Here is a 19,134-nt window from a genome sequence, read left to right as displayed (position 1 = left end):
TATTTTGACCGCAGCGGTGTGTACCGCCAATGGAATACCGCGTTTGAAAGACCGCCGCGTGGATTTGTGGGTCGGAATGGTATGGGCGTATTTCTGTTGGCGTGACGGTGGAGGTTTGGTCATCGCCATATTTTCGCTGACCTTTGGTGTGGCGGACTTTTGTGGATGTCGGGTTTTTGGCGGTTTGCAAGTTGCGGGTCAGAATGACCGTGGCGGTTTACCGCGGCCGCTGCGGTGTTATGGCGGTCTTCTGACCGGCGGTAAGCGCCTTTTACCGCCGAGGTCAGAATGACCCCCTTTGTTTGCTTTTTAAAGACTTAAGACAGTTTATATCACTTTTTAGTGATATCTCTACAATTTCACATTGCATCTTTATTCGTTTTGACCTGCAATTATCCAGATAAATATTATATGTTTTTTTAAACACTGTGTGGTGTATTTTTGTGGTGTTATATGGTGTTATTGTATGATTTATTGCACAAATACTTTACACATTACCTTCTAAGTTAAGCCTGACTGCTCGTGCCAAGCTACCAGAGGGTGGGAACAGGATAATTTTGGATTGTGTGTGACTTACCCTGACTAGAGTGAGGGTTCTTGCTTGGACAGAGCGTAACCTGACTGCCAACAAAAAGCCCCATTTCTAACACCAGGGCTCTCTACTATAGGATACAAGACCTATGCCTAAAATGGTTGAACCCCATTGGTACCAATAGGGAAGAAGTGATACAAATAATTTTGTTCGAGCAATTCTTAGAGGCTTTACCCATCCAAGCCCGGAACTTAAACAACACCCAAATGTTACAACAACCGCTGCCGTAGACCTGGCCTGTGCCTATCATTGATCTCCCAAATTCAGAGAGACCCCACTGAAAGGACAGACTATAGTTACTAAAAACGTCAGTCCTCTAACAAAACCTCGGTTGTCGAAAGAACCCGAGAGTAGTCCCAGTATACGCTTTAAAGAAAAGGAACCTAATCAAACCCCAAAGTGCTATCACTGTGCGGAATGGGGTCACACAACTGTCCTCATAAGTTACACACACCTGAACCCTTGGAAATAGGAATAACTAGAGGCAGGGTTTTATGTACAGGCTGAAATGCATCACACTACATGAAAGAGATACTGGTGAATAGTAACCCCATTAAGGTACTGATTGTCTGCGGATGTAGTCAATCGGTAATGAAAGCTGAACTGCTACCGGAGGAACAATGGAAAAAAGGGGAATCAGTGTTCATTTGCTGTATACATGGTGATCATAAGAATATCCAACAGCTGAGATCAGTATACAACGGAGAGGTTGGAAAGAAAACTTGAGAGTAGGAGTAGTACCTCATCTGGTGGAGGACTTGATCAAAGAAACTGACTATTACAACTTCCACAAATTACTTGAAAGCACAAACAAGGACAATAATGGAGATTCTTGGCTCAAGGAAGCCCCTTTTCCCATATCTCAATTGAAAAGGGTAAGGAGAAACTGAAGATAAGCAGACAAGAGAAAAGAGAACAAAAAAGAAAATACCAAACTAATGTCAAAACCAATCCCCTTCCTATGTTCACCACAGAAAGGACCGTCTTATCGATTCCACTGCCCTTCAGGGTCTGTTAAAGAGAAGACCCCATGTTGAAACACGCCTGGGCTTCTGCTGTCACGTAACCAACGGGGTAGGTGAGCCCTTATTTTCTTATTCAAAACGGACTATAATATAGAACCATGTGCCATAATAACATGCCAAAAACTCACCTAGTGTTGCCTACCCCATATCGAATACAGGTACTCTATCTAGCACATGGTAAGGTTGGGGAGACAACATTATGGGTGAGAAAAGACCAAGGAATATCTCTTCCGCCATTTTTATTGGCCAGGGGTATTTTCTGATATACGCAAGTTCTGTGCCCAATGTCCCAAGTGTCAACTTTTAACCCAGGGGTGGTCCAAAAGGCCCCACTCTACCTAGTATTGATGTCCCTTTTTCTCATGCAGGAATGGATTTGGTGGGACCGTTACCCCCTCCTCACATGAATATATGTATAATCTAGTCCTTGTAGATTACGCTACTCGTTATCCTGAAGCCATTGCTCTCACAAGCAAGACTACTAAGAGTGTGGCCCATGCTATGATCGGGTTTTTTTCTCAAGTAGGATTCCCAAAAGAATTATTGACAGACCAGGGTACTCCTTTTATGTCCTGCCTTATGTCCCAAATATGCCAACTTCTTGGGGTAAAACACATTCGTACCTCTGTATATCATCCTCAGACAGATGGGTTTGTAGAACGATATAATAGAACAATCAAAACACTCCTGAAGAAAACGATATCTGACTCAGGAAGGGATTGGGACAAAAAGTTGCCATTGGTCTTGTATGCCATCCGAACTCATGTTCAGGCCTCAACTGGACATAGTCCTTTTGAATGAGTATTTGGTAGGCAACCTAGACCTCTCCTAGACATGGCTGCTGAGCAATGAGAGGAGAAGGAAGCCGAATGCAGAGACATACTTGAATACACTCAGCAGCTGAAGGACCATATAAAAACAATATGGGAAGATATCAGGTGTCATTTAGAAGAAGCCCAAGAGAAGCAAAAAAATTACTATAATGCAGGAAACTCCTTAAGAGAGTTAACTATAGGGATAAAGTACTAGTACTGTTACCAAGCACCGAAAACAAATTGTTAGCAAAATGGCAAGGGTCCTTCAAAATTCTGGAAAGAATAACCCCAGTCATTTATCGATTAAAGATGTCAGAGACACCAAAGAAAACCCAGATATATCACATCAATCCCCTTAAAAAGTGGGAAGAGGGAGATATGTAAAACCTACCTGAAGAGTCTGTCTTTCTCGTGAATAGTGTACAGCTGCTCGAGATTACTTTATGCCCCCAGACAGATGACTTCCAAGAGTGGATACCACACATTAACCCAGACCTACCCGACAAAAACAGAACCCAGATTATAGAGGTACTAAAACAACACAGGAATCTTTTCTTGAAAAATCCTGGGAAGACCTCCTTGATCCAACATAATATTATCACAAGAGAAGGGAAAATAATCCGATTGAAACCTTATCGCATACACAAGGCTCGTAGACAGATCGTTGAACAAGAGGTACAGAACATGTTAAGTACTGGGATAACTGAAGCTTCCACGAGTCCCTGGTGTTCTCCAGTGGTTTTAGTACCGAAACCAAACGGAACAATCCCGTTTTTGTATTGACTTCAGGCAGCTTACTGCCATTTCAAAATCTGACACCTATCCAATACCTCGGGTAGATAAATTAATTGAACAATTAGGACAGTCGCGATGCCTATCCACATTAGATCTCACAAAGGGATACTGGCAAATACCTCTAAACCCACAGAATAAAGAGAAAACTGCTTTTTCCGCCCTGTCAGGGTTATACCAGTTTACAGTGCTACCCTTTGGCCTACACGGAGCCCCTGCCACATTTCAACTTTTAATTGACAGAATATTAAGGCCTCATATTGCCTATGCTGCAGCCTCTCTAGATGACATAGTCATCTATAGTGAAACCTGGGAACAACATATAAACCACCTGTCTAAGTTATTTCGCTCCCTCATAGAAGCAGGATTAAGGGCTAACCCAAAGAAATGCAAAATGGCTAAGACCTCTATTGCCTACCTTGAATATAACATATAGAGAGGGCACATATGACCTCAGGTCGACAAAGTTGAAGCTATCACTAAAATACCACCCCCACCACTAAGAGAGAAATTCAGTCCTTTTTAGGGATGGTAGGATACTACGCTGTTTCATTCCAAATTATTCCACCCTTGTAGCCACCGTGACTAATCTCTTAAGGATAAAACAAACTAATAAAATAAGCGAGTTAACGGCTCCACAACTTGCAAGTTATCAAACCCTTAAAGAAGTCCTGACAAAAAAACCCATACTACATTGTCCTGATTTTAAAAAGCCTTTTTGCTTACAAAGGGCTGAATCAGATTTCAGCCTGGGGGTTGACCTTTCCCAAAGTGCTGAGTACGGGAGGATGCATCCTATAGTATATATTAGTAGGAAACTGCTACCAAGGGACAAAACATTATCCCACTATAGAAAAGCAGTGCCTGGCCATAAAATGGACCATCGAAAGCTTACAATACTATCTATTAGGGCATTATTTTACGATAATCACCGACCATGCCCCATTAACATGGTTAGCCCGCCATAAAGACACCAATCCCCGAATATTACGGTGGTTCATGGTCCTCCAACCTTTTGTATTCCAGATACAACATTCCCCTGGATCAGACTTGGTATCCGCAGATTATCTCTTAAGACATCCTGTAGACTCAGGACTCAATGAGTCGCTCACAAGGGGAGGCGAATGCTACAGGGTTTTCGGCCCTGCCAGAGCACACACTAAAATCCAGGGCCGATCAGATCGTGCCCCTGAGACACAATAGAGAGAATGCTATACCGACATCAGAATGTCCCCATGACAAACCCAGAAGAAGGAATACCGGAAGGGGAAGACCACGCGCACACCGACCTAAAAAACGGGAAGGACACGAAGAAGAAGCGAAAGTAGCCACAACACCTGGAGTGGAGAGGAGACACGGGCAACAAGAAAAGGTTACAGTGTGGCAGAACAAGGACGTAAAGAGGACGTCGGGGGAGAGCAAAGCACTGTCGAGAACCACAAAGCCCCGCTTCTGGACTCAGCAGCCTGCCACATCCCCGGAGGGACATGGCAAGCAGAGGTACGTGCCCAGATTCGGAGCTCTGCAACCGCGCTATTTCAGAGAGGGAGAAAGAAGAGAAGAATAAACAAAATAAAAGGGGAGGAAGAGGTTTTACCTTAAAAAAGGGAAGGGACAACTGGGAGACATGTTTGATTTTTTTTTTTAAAGTAACATGATTTTTGAAGCACCTTCCAAACTTAAGTGACTTTTCACGGAGTGGTCACGTTTTTGCACTAAGACCCTCATTCCCCCCTCCATTATAGAGAGCATTAAAAAAATACTTACCCCAGTATATTAGACTTCCCTTTTTTTTCCGCTCTGTCTTCTGGGTTGGCGGTGCTCCAACTACGATCCCCACCTAAAAGAGACAAGAGGAGGAATAATGGAACAACAGACCAGATAAGGAGAAAAGGAAGGAAGACTGAGAGACTAAAATAAGAACATAAAAAGGACTACTGAAAGAACACTAGTAGGGAGTGAAGAAAAAAATAAAGGAAACAAAACAAACGCTCAAAACAGAATAAATGTCTATTGGGAATAAACACACGGGATTTTTTTGTTTATTTTGGGAGACTTTAAAATGTAAGGAAGAGGCCTCTGTGGGGGTATTAGGGAGCCTCCATGAGTAACCCACAACAAACATGTAACACACATCAGTACATGTCCCACCTTTAACATACACTGCACCCTGCCCATGCGGCTACCTTAGGCCTAAATTGGGGGTGCCTTACACGTATGAAAAGGGAAGGTTTAGACCTGGCAAGTAGGTACAGTTGGCAAGTCGAACTGGCAGTTTAAAACTGCACCTCCAGACACTGCAGTGGAAGGCCTGAGCCATATTTACAGGGCTACCAATGTGGGTGGCATAACCAGTGCTGCAGGCCCACTAGTAGCATTTGATTTACAGGCCCTGGACATCTCTAGGGCACTTTAGTAGGGACTTATTAGTAAACCAAATATGCCAATCATAGATAAGCCAATTTACACATACATTTTACATAGGAGCACTTGCACTTTAGCACTAGTTAGCAGTGGTAAGGTGCCCAGAGTATCAAAAACAGAGTCCAGCACACATCAACAACCTGGGAAGCAGAGGCAAAAAGTTAGGGGAGACCATGCCAAGGATGCCAAGTCTAACAATAAATCTCTTCTCTCTGTAGTAACTGTTGATGTGAGTCAAATTGAACTTGGAGCCATTCTGCACCCACACAAATCACAAGGAAGTCATCTGATTGCCTTTGCATCACACAAATTGAAGGCACCTGAGACAAGATATTCTGTAATAGAGAGAGAGTTATTGGCTTGTGCATGGGCTGTGGAGAAATTTCAAAGTTTTTTGAGGGGCAAATGTTTTTTAATTCATACTGACCATAAGCCATTAGTAAGCATATTGAGTAAATGTAGTACTGAAAAAGTATCACCACATATAACCAAGTTAGCCTGTAAATTACATGAGTATGTTTTTGATGTTGAGTACCTGCCCGGAAAGTCCAATATCACAGCTGACTATTTATCTCGCTTGTCTAGTAATGACAATGAAGAAGATGAAGTGGATGAAATGAATGATGACCTAGCTGTTGCTTACTTGTCAGATGAAGTAGAAGAAAAGTGTGTGGTTAATAAACAGCAGTGGCGAGAAGCCATTAGTGATGATGCTGAATATTACCATATATCTCAGTATATTATTAGAGGTTGGCCCAAACAAAAGATGTTGGAAGATTCCTTGATACCTTAGTGGAAGGTGAATGATGAATTGACACTCATAGGAACAGTCATTATGAGAAATGACAAATTAGTACCACCTTCTAGTCTTAGGGCCAAATTTCTCACATCAGCTCATGAAGGTCACATGGGTATGACTGGTACAAAGAAAACATTGAGATCTGAATATTGGTGGCCCTGTATGGACCATGATGTGGAGAGTTTAGTGCATAATTGCTAGGTTTGTCAAGATCCTGATAAACCTTTGTGCACAAGATCCTGTCCTTTAACCCCCTATACCTTTACCAGAAGGCCCATGGCACAACATTGGGATAGATTTCATTGGTCCTATGTGCAAATTAGTAAATTAAATTATATTTGCTATTGTATGTATAGAGTATCACAGCAAATGGATTGATTTATAATTCATGGACACTCTCACCACTGGCAATGTGAATACATTCCTTAAGACTGTTTTTGCCAGGTAAGGTATACCTCGTTGTATAGTGAGTAACAATGGGTCCCAATTATTGTCAGTAGAAAAGAAAAGATTTCTGCAAGCTTCAGGAATTGACCATTGTAAGTCATCCTTATATCATCCTCAAGGAAATGGCCAAGTAGAGTGAGCTAACTGCATTATTAAGGAGACCATTCAATCGACTTTAAGAAACAAAATACAGGTGGCCAAGATGGCGGCCGGAGCGGCAGCTTAATCTTAGAGCTCCGCTCTCGGCCCACCGTTTCTTCAAAATCCTGTGCCCTGCTGTGACCCAAAGCGCCTGGGATTACAGCGCAACCACTCCCGGGTATAATCAGAAGTTCCGGGAGTTCGGTGTTCCGGAAGGCGCGGCCATCGTGGTGGACCCGGCGATCGCAGATCGAAGCAGCCACCATAGCGGAGGACCGCAGCCATCGCTAGAGCGCGTTGCGCGCCGAACAAAGAGGAGGAAGGGAGAGCGCCCGGCCTCCTCGCCTCTCGACGAGCTCCCTTGTCCCGACGAGCTCCCTTGTCCCGACGATTGGACTGAGGAGCGGGAGGTGCTCCTCACTCCAGAGCGAGCGCCCCAACCGGGATGGGCCCGGCCGCACGCCTCGAGGTACGATAGGGAGCGGCAGATGCTAGCACCAGATGCTCGGGCCCATCCTGCCCCCAACGCGGGACCATCACTCGTGCACATAGTGCACCGAAAACAAGAGGAGGTAGGGAGAGCGCCCGGCAGCCTCGTACCTTGACGAGCATCCCCCGACGTGCCGCCCGGATTGGGGAACGGGAGACGCCCTTCGTCCCTGAGAGGGCGCCCCACCCGGGCTGGTCCCCGTGGGATGATCGATGGTGATTTATACCTACACTGAATGCCTGGGGCCTATTCAACTACCCATGGGGGAGAAACATCATCCCCCACCACGGTGCCACACGAGAGCCCCGGACCCAACGTGCATGGCCTAAATCCCCCAATGAGGGAGACCTAGAGAACGGCTTTCCACAGCCTCCAGATATCATCGTTGGAGCCCTCAATAATCATAGCTGCAGGTTTTCCCTTGGCCTCGGTTCATGAACAGCCCCCCCCGCCCTGGCGCAGGGCACCGCATGGTGTGCCGGATCTAGCTGAGCCCCTCGTACGGGCCGTGGGGCCCGCTGCCGCATTGCCAGGGGCACCTATGAAACACACTGGGCCCCAACCCATGGAGGCGCAAACAACATCAAAATGAACACCAACAATAGCATGAGCAATGGAACCCCTCATTAATTTGGAAAGCGGCTGAAACGAATATCGTGTTGGGCAGAGACCGGAGGTATAAGCGGACCCCCAGCAAACACCTGTCCATTAATCCCAGTGGAACGTTTCAGTGCAAGATTTCAAAGAACCATGGTCAAACCAAAACACCCCAAGACAGGGCCGCTGGGAAATGGTGATCCTCCCCCGCCATCTGGACACCCAGACAAGCAATCGGACACTTCCCTACAACTCACTGAAACACTCCGCACGCATTCCCTCCAATTCGATAAAATAATGCAAGCAATAATGGACACTAAATCCTCGCTGGAAGGGAAAATTGACGCCGCAGTACTGGAAGTCTCACTGCTACGTGCTGACCACCGCAAATTAACAGAAAGGGTTCATGACACTGAAACGACCCTGAAAACCATCCAACCAGAAGTATTGGTTATGAAAACTAAAATGCAACAAATGGAACTGGACATAGCTCAATTACAACGCAGAGCGGAAGAAGCTGAAGGACGCTCCAGACGCAATAACATCAGATTCCTCGGAATCCCAGAAAATATGGAATCCCCCAAGGCAGAGGTGTTTTTGGAGTCCTGGTTGAAAAACATACTTACAGAACAGTCCCCTAGTACAACACCAGTGATCGAAAGGGCGCACAGAATCCCGAACAACCGGCCCCGCCCTGGAGCTCCGCCTCGACCACTAATAGCACGCTTCCTGAATTATAGGGACAGAGACCTGGTGCTCCAATGCTTCAAAACGTCAAACCAGATCCAGCTGGAAAATAGTAGGGTCACAGCTTACCCTGACTACCCTATGGAGGTACAGCGCAGAAGAGGAGCGTATAACAAGGTCAAAAGGCATTACCTACTCCCTCATGTTCCCAGCGCGACTACGCATAGTAACGGACGAGACAACCCTAATGTTCCCCACACCTGAAGATGCATGGACATGGATCCACGCAAAAGGTCTGGTAGACCCAACCAAAGAAGACACACCTACCGAAGAATGGACTACCGCTTGCCCCAGAAAGAAAAGGAAAAAAACTAAAACGTCCTCTCGCCCCACAAAAGCGCAAATGGCGTTACACTAAGCACAAACACTGAAAGACACTAAGGGGGTCATTCTGACCCTGGCGGCCGGTGGCCGCCAGGGCCACCGACCACGGGAGCACCGCCAACAGGCTGGCGGTGCTCCCACGAGCATTCTGACCGCGGCGGTTCAGCCGCGGTCAGAAGCGGAAAGTCGGCGGTCTCCCGCCGACTTTCCGCTGCTCGGGGGAATCCTCCATGGCTGCGGAGCGCGCTCCGCAGCCATGGGAATTCTGACACCCCCTACCGCCATCCTGTTCCTGGCGGGTCTCCCGCCAGGAACAGGATGGCGGTAGGGGGTGCCGCGAGGCCCCTGGGGGCCCCTGCAGTGCCCATGCCCATGGCATGGCATGGGCACTGCAGGGGCCCCCGTAAGAGGGCCCCGCAAAGTATTTCAGTGTCTGCCATGCAGACACTGAAATACGCGACGGGTGCAACTGCACCCGTCGCAACCCTGCAACTACGCCGGCTCAATTCTGAGCGGGCGTCCTCGTTGCAGGGGCATTTCCTCTGGGCCGGCGGGCGCTCTTTTGGAGAGCGCCCGCCGGCCCAGAGGAAATGTTAGAATGGCCGCCGCGGTCTTGTGACCGCGGTGCGGTCATTTGGCGGCGGAACCTTGGCGGACGGCCTCCGCCGTCCGCCAAGGTTAAAATCAGGCCCTAACTCCTTTGCCCGTGCGATGATGGACCTTAGGAGTGAATCGGACACTAACGACACTACCTCACATGGGGGCGACACAAGCCCTACTCCCTCCCCACTGCTAGTGGGCCCAGACCTTACCCCACGATCGGCAGACGAACTTTAAAAGGAAAAGATCGGTACCCGCGGTCCCCCCCGGGCGGCGGCAACAACTGAGGTGCAGCCCGCCTTCACTATTGGGGCCCTCTCCTTGGAATCTTCTGTGGACAACAGTCCTCAACTTAAGAATCAATGACTGAATCCTTGATAAACTGTACAAATGCGCTTGGGCCAGCAGTGGCAGAGTCGTATCCTGACGGTGGGCCTCCCAAGGGCCCGACCTCATCCATCCACGACCCCCTAAAACCTGAACGGTTTCCGAATGGACCTGACTTCCCCGGAAGTCATCTTAGGCACCGGTTGTGCCACTTTGTCTAACGAACGGACATTGTCCGTAATATCCTTTTGGTTGGAATATTCTTTTCTTTATCTTTCTCTCTTAACCCACTATGGGATTCTTTTTCCCTCCTCGACGCGCGAGAGATGGTTGGGCGTGGGATGGGGTTGGTTGGGGCGGGTGGGTGCGGGTGGGACGGGGGGGTCCCGAGGGATGGAGTGGCTCGAGCTAATACTGATTAGACAGCACCCACCAATTCCCACACAACGCAATGAACAAGGAACCTATATATACAGTAACTTAATAACCTGGAATGTGAAGGGCATGGCCGGTGCCAGTAAACGTCATAGAGTACATGCATATCTAAAGCGCCACCATACACACATAGCAATATTGCAGGAAACACACATTACAACTGCGGAGGCTGCCCGGCTGGAAAAACACTGGTCGGGCTCAATATACAGCGCTGGCGACTCTTCCTTTGCTAGAGGGGTGCTGATCTGGATTGCCCCGGGGGTCCCCTTCACAGTACAACATAGCATAAAAGACAAGGACGGTAGGTTTATACAATTAAAAGGGCTACTGGACGGGGAGGAGCTCGCGATAAATGGACTATACGTCCCTAATATTAAGCAAGGTGAATTCTTACAAACAACAATATCACAACTAACCAACGACCTAACAACATCATGAATCTGGGGAGGGGACATGAACTGCGTCCCACACGTCGATAAAGATAGATCTCATCCCCCATTAGTGGCTACCCTCCCAATGAAAAATTCCCAAGCTTTAGGTACTTGGATAGAAGAACGCCGGCTGACAGATATATGGAGGCACTTGCATCCACATAAAAGAGAATATTCTTATTATTCCCCAGTACACCAATTGTATACCCGGATAGACCTCATCCTTACCTCACGGAACATAACACACAAAATAATGAATGCAGAGTACTCTGCCAGGGTACTCTCGGATCACTGCCCACTCAAAGCACAAATCCGATGGGGCAAGCCCCGCTCATGTATTCCAACTTGGTGGCTGCAAACGCAATTATTACAAGACCCGCCATTCAGGAAGGACATAGCCACGCATATATCAGCATATTTTAGGTTGAATGCTGGGACAACTAGCTCTAGAGCTATTGAATGGGACGCACATAAGACAGTCATAAGGGGGGTATGTATCTCAACCACAGTCAGAGTACGTCAGACGTTAGTGCGCAATCTCCGAGCATTGGAACAAGAGATCCAAACCTCTGAATGCGAACTTGCTAAAGGCACCATAACCCTTGCGAAATTTACTGATATGCGCTCTAAATGGACTGACGCAGATAGCCGCCTCAGGCATTACGACTATCGTCACTATTTAGCTCGTACACACGCTGAAGGCGACAGATCTGGCAAATTATTAGCATGGCTTATAAACAATGAACGCCGGAATCTCCCCATTGGGGCTATTCGCCTGGAATCTGGGTCGATAGTAAACACGCAGGCAGAGATAAATAATGCTTTCAGAGAGTACTATAGCTCACTGTATCAACCACGTCCACCTCCCACTAACGCTCAACTAAAAGACTTCTTCAGTGGTATCACCTTGACTCGTTTATCTGCTGCCCACGCGACAGACTTAGACAGACCAATAGAGATAGCTGAAATTCAGCGTGCACTACAACAGTTAACGCATGGCAAAGCACCTGGTAGCGATGGTATTCCCATCGAATACTACACCACGTTCCAACCTCAGATTCTGACACCATACCTAATAATGTTAAGGGAGGCTCTAGAGCAAAACCAGCTCCCTGACACATGCCGGGAAGCACTGATAGCAGTACTGCTGAAAGCGGGCCGTGACCCTCTAGATGTTCGCTCATATAGGCCATTATCACTGCTAAATACTGATTGTAAATTACTTGGTAAGATTTTAGCCAACCGCCTGCTACCGCGCATATCTGAACTGGTCCATCAGGACTAGGCAGGCTTCATACCCGGGCGCAGCACCTTCAGCCACATCAGGAATCTGTTACGCCTGATGGGAAACTCCCCAGCAAATGATGAGCTGCAAGTTGCAGTCTCACTGGACATTGAAAAGGCGTTCGATACACTGGGATGGCCTTTCTTAATAGAAACACTCAATCGAATGGGTTTTGGGTGAACATACATCGGCTGGGTGGAAACACTATACGCTGGCCCGGTGGCCAGGGTCAAGACTGGAGACACGATTTCCGAAAAATTCAACATTGGAAGAGGCACCAGGCAAGGATGTCCACTATCCCCACTCCTATTTGCACTAGCCATCGAGCCCCTGGCCGCCCGTCTCCGTGTAATGGCTCCCATATGGGGCATCCTTGATGGCCAGTCGCACCAGATAGTTTCCTTATATGCAGATGATGCCCTTATTTTTCTACGTGACCATGCTACGGCCATCCCGGGCCTGCTGGAACTCCTTAAAAAATACAGCGAGGTAGCCGGGCTAACAGTTAACTGGGCAAAATCCTGTATATTCCCCTTACACCCGGTCCCCGAGACTCTCAGAACGCAATCAAGCCTGGGTGGCTTGAAATGGTGTTATATCACATTCAAATACCTAGGTGTAAATATATTTCATGACAATCAAGACCTAAGAGATGGCAACCTTGGTCAAGTGATCAGATCAACGAGGGGCTCCTTGCCCTTCTGGTGCTCACTCCCATTGTCTCCCATGGGCAGAATTGCCATAGCAAAGATGATAGTGCTCCCGCGCCTCCTCTATTATTTCAGGGCATTGCCCCTAACATTGCCGAGCTCCTTTTTTAAACAACTGAATAGCCTATTAACAGACCTAATATGGGGCAAGGGACGCAGACGCGTCGCATTAGCAAAAATAACCCAGCCACTTAAACTAGGGGGGATGGGCGCCCCCAAGTATGAAGCGTATTATGCAGCTTCCCAGATACAATGGATAACCAGCTGGTTGGGAAATCCCACCGGAGCGGAAGCACAGAAGGCGCTGGCTGATCTCGATGGAACGGAGGTTCTGCAATACCTCATGAATCGGACAAATCCTAGACACACAAGTAATATGCTACTGACCACAGCACACTGGGCCTGGGGACGCTATGTACTGCGAAACAGTAAAGACCCGCAGTACTCCCCCAGGATACCACTATTGGCACACCCATCGCTGGCAAATATTGAGGTCACGCTGGGTCTGAACGCTTGGGTCAGGAGAGGTATACACACACTTGGAGACATTTACCAAGAAGGGCAACTTCAATCATATGGATCATTAGCCGATAAACACGAATTGGGTCAGGGGGGGTTCATAGCCTACGCTGCAATCAGACAGGTAATACGAGAGTCCTGGAGAAAAGGCAGCTCGGAACCAGAAGTCTCCCCCTTGCTCCATGAGCTACTGGAGAACATCAATGTTTCATCGAGCATATCAAATATATATTGCATCCTCACCTCCCATACCGAACACAAACAGGAACAAGCGAAGAACAGATGGGATAGTGTGCTACCAGAGCCCTTAACACTTAACTTATGGGAACAGGCGATGAGAGTGACCCGAGAGGTCTCGCGCAATCCCCGCTTTCGATATACTCAGTTTAATTATGTACATCAGACTTATTTAGCACCACACCGTATTACACGCATGTTCCCCCTTTCACCCCAGACATGCCCCAGATGCAATACAGAAGAAGCCACCTTTTATCACATGACTTGGGAATGTCTCCCGGTTAGGAACACTTGGATAGCCATAACATCGTTATTGACTGAATGGACGAACATTCCATTATCCCCCACTCCTGAAGTATGCTTATTGGGTATAACACCCCTCTCCAAGAAACACAAACGATCATATAAATGCATCGCCCTGGCCTTGGTGCTATATAGACGCCTTATTGCCATGCACTGGAAGGCCCCGGGCGCCCCTACGACCGCCCAATGGCGAGAAGAGGTAATACGCTGGGCTAAAGCAGAATCACAGACCCTACAAAATATGCTGGAGAAGGGTATTCCAGTAAAAGGCCTAAAGGTATGGAATACATTTGTGATAGCAGCAGAAAACAAGGATGACGTTCGTCCTCCCTAAAACAATACAGTAACACAACCCCCGTTATTTCTGCAGCAAATGGAATCATTACTACAAAGTTTGACTGAAACGCTCGGTGAAAGAGATACACCAACACAGAATCCGAAATAAACTGCGTAAAAATCCCAGTCAGCTCTCTAGAGATGCTGAAAATGAGCAGCGCTACCTCTCCCCATCCCGACATATAATTCACGCAGCTGCTGCCTCCCCCCCCGCCTTCCCCCCTCTCCTCCCTTCCTGACTGTACCCGCCGCGCCCACTCTATCTCTCTGTTTAATTTCCTTTGCTATATTTCTCTGATTATCTACTGACGTTGCACATACTAAACTACTGAATATCTTAAAAATATAATCTGTAATGCACAACTGTGCTGCGGTTGAACTGTGACATGTAGTGTGTGCTTATAACGACAGTCATATACAACGCGTCTCGAATACACTGTAATCTTGGTTATTTTATTTGTAAGTTGCCACCTGGCTGATAAAACAATAAAATATGTCTAAAAAAAAAAAAGAAACAAAATACATATGAGGGAGGCTTCACAGAAACGGTTATGGGATTACCATACCACTCCTCTCAGCATCACAAAGTTGAGTACACACAATGTGGTTGTACCTAAAACAACTGGAATTGTAGATATTCAGAATAAGAAAAATAGAGTTCAGGAAGCAGTAGTTGACAAGCAAGCCAAAATGAAGACGTATTATGATATGAGAAAAGCTATAACCCAAACAAGAGTAAATGTTGGTGATTATGTGAGACTCGATGCCCTAGAGCTGGTACAAACATAACTAAGTTTGGAGAACCTCATAGAGTTGTCAAAACATCAAAGTCAGCCATTCTCTTAGAAAATGGAGGGTGGTGGAACATGTCACGTGCCACTTGTGTAAATTCCAATGCAGTTGGACATTCTAGGAAAGTTACAGGTAGCAAAGAAACTGGAAGTGATCAGGAAGTATAGTCAGGTTTAGCTGACTCTTGTACATATTCCTGCAAACATTTTAATGGAACTGCATCATCACTTGTTAACCAAGATTCTGATGTAATTAGCCATGAACAGTTGAAGGGTATCTAGTTGCAGGCCTAAATATAATGTAGGAATGCCTTCCAAGTTCAAAGATTTTGTGATGTTGTACATTTCTCTGAAGAAAGGGAGATGATGTAGTATATTATATTTAAGTTAACAATTGCCGTAGGGATATATTAATTTATTTAGGTGTATTTATTGGTGGTTTCTTGTTTGTTTCCACTACTCGGTAAGCGGTGGGCTCAGCGCTCACTGTGGAATTTTGGGGCTGATTGAGGGTTGGGATGAAAGGAAGGGTTAAGATTAATTTCATGTATGGTAGAGTTTGTGAATAAACATGCCTTACATCCTTCCGTGTTATGTCATTACTACAGTAAACACAATATTTTCAAATTGATTAGTCAAATGAGAGTTTTTTCTGCTGTTTTGTTTTCACCTCAGACACGAAGGAGATCAAATAGCTATTTGCTTAATTGGAAATGTGTATTAGTCCCTATCGCACATGCTCACAAAATTGTGATCAGAATTTATGTGAAATCCGAGGATTTACATCGTAAGCTGACAAGCTTGGCATTTGATTTTGCCCTTGACTTGCAAGGTCACCCTGGTATTTTTGCCTCTTTGGATTATTGTAGGAATCCAGCTATTGACCGCAGAACACTTTAATGTATTTCCCTATAACTAAACGCAGCAAAGTCTAATGCATAATGGGGGCTCTGGCCCAGAGTCTCGACATTTGCCTCCTGTGTTTTTTATGAAGGGAAGGATGAATTGAGATTTGTTACAGTTTGCAGAGAAGAGTTGTTCTGGAGTGTAAGTTGTTTTTATAAAATACTGCAGTGTCCACAAAATGCATTTTGAACACAGACCATGACTGTTCTGTTAAGCAGTTTATTACGTTTGGAAACTTCCCTTAGGAATTCTCGGTTTCTTTGTAACACATCATTGCTAAGCAACAGTTTTATCATCGAATAACAGAAAAGCTTTCGGTGCTACATGGTTCCACGTTAGGTGTATTCTAATTGCCAGTGGGACAGTTTACTTCACAACTTAGCGAGAAACACATTCATATGTCACCATGTCGCACTGACGGGTGTCTTAAGTAGTTGAAGAATTGGAGCAGGCTATTTTACCACCTTGAAGAGAGGGAAATGGTTGCCAAAGGAACTTTCAAGACGTGCTGCTTTTGGCTGAACATGGAGCAGCATTTGTTAAATAGCTGACGTAAACAACTTAGCATCATGAGATAACGAAGCAAAGCAAGATAACAATGTCATTACATCAGAATGGGACTCTTCACAACAACACACTAAAAAATGCAACGCAACAATCATGTACACATCACATTACAAGAATGAAGCACAAATCCACAGGAGCACAACAAACAACAGCTCTCTTCGCCATCACAATAAAATGCAGCACAATAAATATATACAAACGTTCTTGTCACACGTTCCCACATCCGAAAGACGTATGAGCCTCTGCGACAAACTTCATGTTTTGCTGACTACTTTTTGTGAGATGAAAGCCTGCCTGGCTGCCTGCATGAAACACTATTGTTCAATAAGGAACACTTCTACGGCTCGTGCTATGCATGTTCTGTGTGATAAGAAAGGCAGAGCTTTCCTTCTCTGAGATCTCCCTGTCCTATGTGTGCGAAGAACTTTCACTGCTGCTGTCTGTTCTGTGTGTGAAGAAAGCTTTACTGCTGATCCCTGTGCACTCCCTCATCTGGTTGTGTGAAGGAGACTTCTGCTGTTGCAATATAACCCTTGAGTTGTTGTTACACTATTATAAACTGAAATAAAAGCTGTACCTCCAAAGTATGCTAGCAGGCACCTAAGCTAGAAATAATTATCTGCATGGTCCAAAGTACATCAATATAGAAATACTTACATATTAGAGGTTATTTCCCAACAGCTTGAAAGTCTAAAAACCCGAACATAGGTTCGCTCAACAACACTGTTTCAAGGTCCCGAACCACCCTTACTCACTGACATGTACCATTTCCCGTCATGAAGGGAGTGTTCTATCAGACTACTGTGTTAGTGAGGGGCGACATTTAGATGCAGATAAACGACATATCTGAAAACATCAATAGTCATATCAAATTTGATCATAGACATATCCTCTGTACAGTCAACCCATGAACTCGTAAGCAAGCCCATGTCCAACATCGGCCTACTCCCAAGGTGACACCCATAATCAATGTAGCGTCTTTTGCCGGTCTATGCATATCAAGTTAAAAGGCCATTCTAGGCATTTTGGTGCCCAATGATTATGACCGGAAGTAATTTCTACATATGGTGGACTACCTGGCACATTTATACACAATTAATCAAGGTACATTAAATGTGTTGTAGTTTGCAATAGCAGTTTCCAAAGAATGGGTCCACCACCATGGGGGTATACACCGACTGGGATGTATTAGGTAACCCAGCAGCTTCACACCCATGGTGAGAGCCAGCCTTCATTATGTATTTTTCAATATAAATAAGCTGAACATACATGCAACAGTTAGCCATGACTCTCTTGCATTCAGAGTTTAATTCTGGTGATCGAACTCGGTTTTACATAACCCAACACAGAGAAACCCATTAAGGACACGCAGGAAGGGCAATGTCTGCAGGTTTCTATCTAAATTTGGTAAGACAGCAATTATAGCTACTGCACCTTCAATCTGTATGAGAGTTTCATTACATTATGTGATGGTGGTTCGGGCCCTCCTTACTCGACCAAAGAGGTCATCCTGGGCCCACACATAGAAAATGAACATCTGTCAGTTTAGGTGAAGGGTCTGTATCCACCAGATCAAGGATATTAGAGCACACACTTGGCTCCATGTTTTACTTGTATTCAAATATGTGTAATTCTTAAGCATATCGAAGATGTGTGCATTAGCATAGCAATTATACCAAGTAATTCGAAATGTGGCTAAAAGACCAGATGAGGTGGATCTTTACAATGCAAGATTTTATATGTAATTGACTATAATATTTGAAACCGGCCATACACTTCTCCATTAGACCAAGAGTTGTCAAATTGTTTTCAATTTGTAAATAAGTGGTTGCAATCTTTATATAAGTTTTTCTCGGGTGGGATCCCTGCATTTCCTTGTATAAAGTCCTAAGGAGGCCTAAATGATACAGGCCAAAACGTGTTTACATTCCACTGAAAGAGGCGCTACCCGGGCAAATATGGGAGATGGGGTATCTACTACATAAGGAGATGAGACTCTAAAATATAGAAGTCACTTGTAATGTCTGGATGGTTTACTTGAGGGATGTACCTTGGACTTGATATGAAATTTTGACACCCGATATGTTTTAAGAAAATTATTATACAAGAAATGGTGAAGAGAAGAATGTATTTCTTTTGCTGTTAACAATAGACTGTATTACATTTTGATGACTAATGTAGTTATGGAATAAATAAATACATTTGAGTACCCTCGTTTCACAATTGCCATTGTCTACTATTACCAATAGTGACTGATCCCGATATTGAGTCTGAAAAAAATTGCTCTAATCAATCCCTATGGAAAATTTCTTTCTAGATAGATTTTCGTGGTCAAGCACCATCTGCATCCAGCTGAGTCCCAGGAACATCTACAGTTGTCATTTTAATAGAAAGAGAAACACTGGTGCACACACAGTCATTTGACACCACCCCTCTGTTGACACTCAGACTGTTTTAGTGGGCCTGTGGCCCACTAAAATGGCCCAGTTGTGAA

The sequence above is a fragment of the Pleurodeles waltl genome, chromosome 1_2 (assembly GCF_031143425.1).
Source record: "Pleurodeles waltl isolate 20211129_DDA chromosome 1_2, aPleWal1.hap1.20221129, whole genome shotgun sequence".
NCBI classification, from domain to species: domain Eukaryota; kingdom Metazoa; phylum Chordata; class Amphibia; order Caudata; family Salamandridae; genus Pleurodeles; species Pleurodeles waltl.
The sequence above is the reverse complement of the archived record's forward strand: the minus strand, read 5'-3'. Positions refer to the sequence as shown.